The sequence below is a fragment of the Octopus bimaculoides genome, chromosome 24, assembly GCF_001194135.2.
Source record: "Octopus bimaculoides isolate UCB-OBI-ISO-001 chromosome 24, ASM119413v2, whole genome shotgun sequence".
Taxonomy (NCBI): Eukaryota; Metazoa; Mollusca; class Cephalopoda; order Octopoda; family Octopodidae; genus Octopus; species Octopus bimaculoides.
In genome coordinates this window covers 20,221,185-20,222,129 of record NC_069004.1, presented here as the reverse complement: position 1 = coordinate 20,222,129, position 945 = coordinate 20,221,185, and the positions used below count along the sequence as shown (strand labels likewise).

General features: G+C 44.6%; 1 protein-coding gene across 4 annotated transcripts in view; it reads left to right on the top strand.

Annotated features, from left to right (window-relative positions):
- LOC106882466 (protein tyrosine phosphatase type IVA 2) overlaps positions 1–945 on the top strand; it is a 70,423-nt gene that overhangs the window by 45,729 nt on the left and 23,749 nt on the right. The gene's annotated exons all lie outside the window — the stretch shown is intronic.

Genomic DNA, 945 nt, shown 5'->3' with positions numbered 1-945 from the left:
ATCAACTACTTCGAGTTTTTCTCCCTGGAATGTTGTAGAAGTTGTTCTCTGCACATTTTTAGTATTTATTGCTCCTGAGCATCTGCCACATACAAAAACTGTCTTCCCAATTAGCCTTCCTTTGATATTGCTGCACCTCTTATGTGTCCATAGCTTACACTGGGTACATCTTGTGGAGTTTCTACCTACGCCTTTTCTACAGATTGAGCAGGGCCATCTACCTGAAGGGATTTGTGGTTTATCTGCCTTCCTACTTATTAGGACTGAGGTCTTAGCTAGGCTGGCTCTAAGGCCCTTCGATTCTAATCCTTGCTTCCACACCTTAAACTTCTCTAGTTCTGATAGTGACTCAGCATTTAGAGCAAGGTCATCAGCATAGAGGAGCTCCCAGGGGCATCCTGTCTTGAATTCCTCTGTTATTGCCTGGAGAACTATGATAAATAAGAGGCGCCTGAGGACTGAACCTTGATGGACCCCTGCCTCTACCTGGAATTCCTCACTGTACTCGTTGCCAACCCTCATCTTACTGATAGCGTACCTGTACATGGCTCTCACTAACCATTCATCTATCCCTAGTTTCCTCATTGACCACCAGATAAGGGATCGAGGGCCCCTGTCAAAGGCTTTCTCCATGTCAACGAAAGCCAGGTACAGAGGTTTATCTGTGGCTAGGTAGTTCTCCTGCAGCTGTCTTACCAGAAATATAGCATCAGTGGTGCTTTTCCCAGGCACAAATCTAAACTCTCTCCCTAATTAGTTGGGCTATGACCCTCTCCATGACTTTCATTACCTGATCCAACAACTGGATACCTATGTGATTGTTTGTCTAAAGCGTCACCTTTACCTTTGTAGCAGTTGACTTCATATATCACCTGGTTAACTATATGGGTGACTAGGCTATAGCCAACATTGCTAGATATTTTGAGCATCTCTGCAGTGATTCCT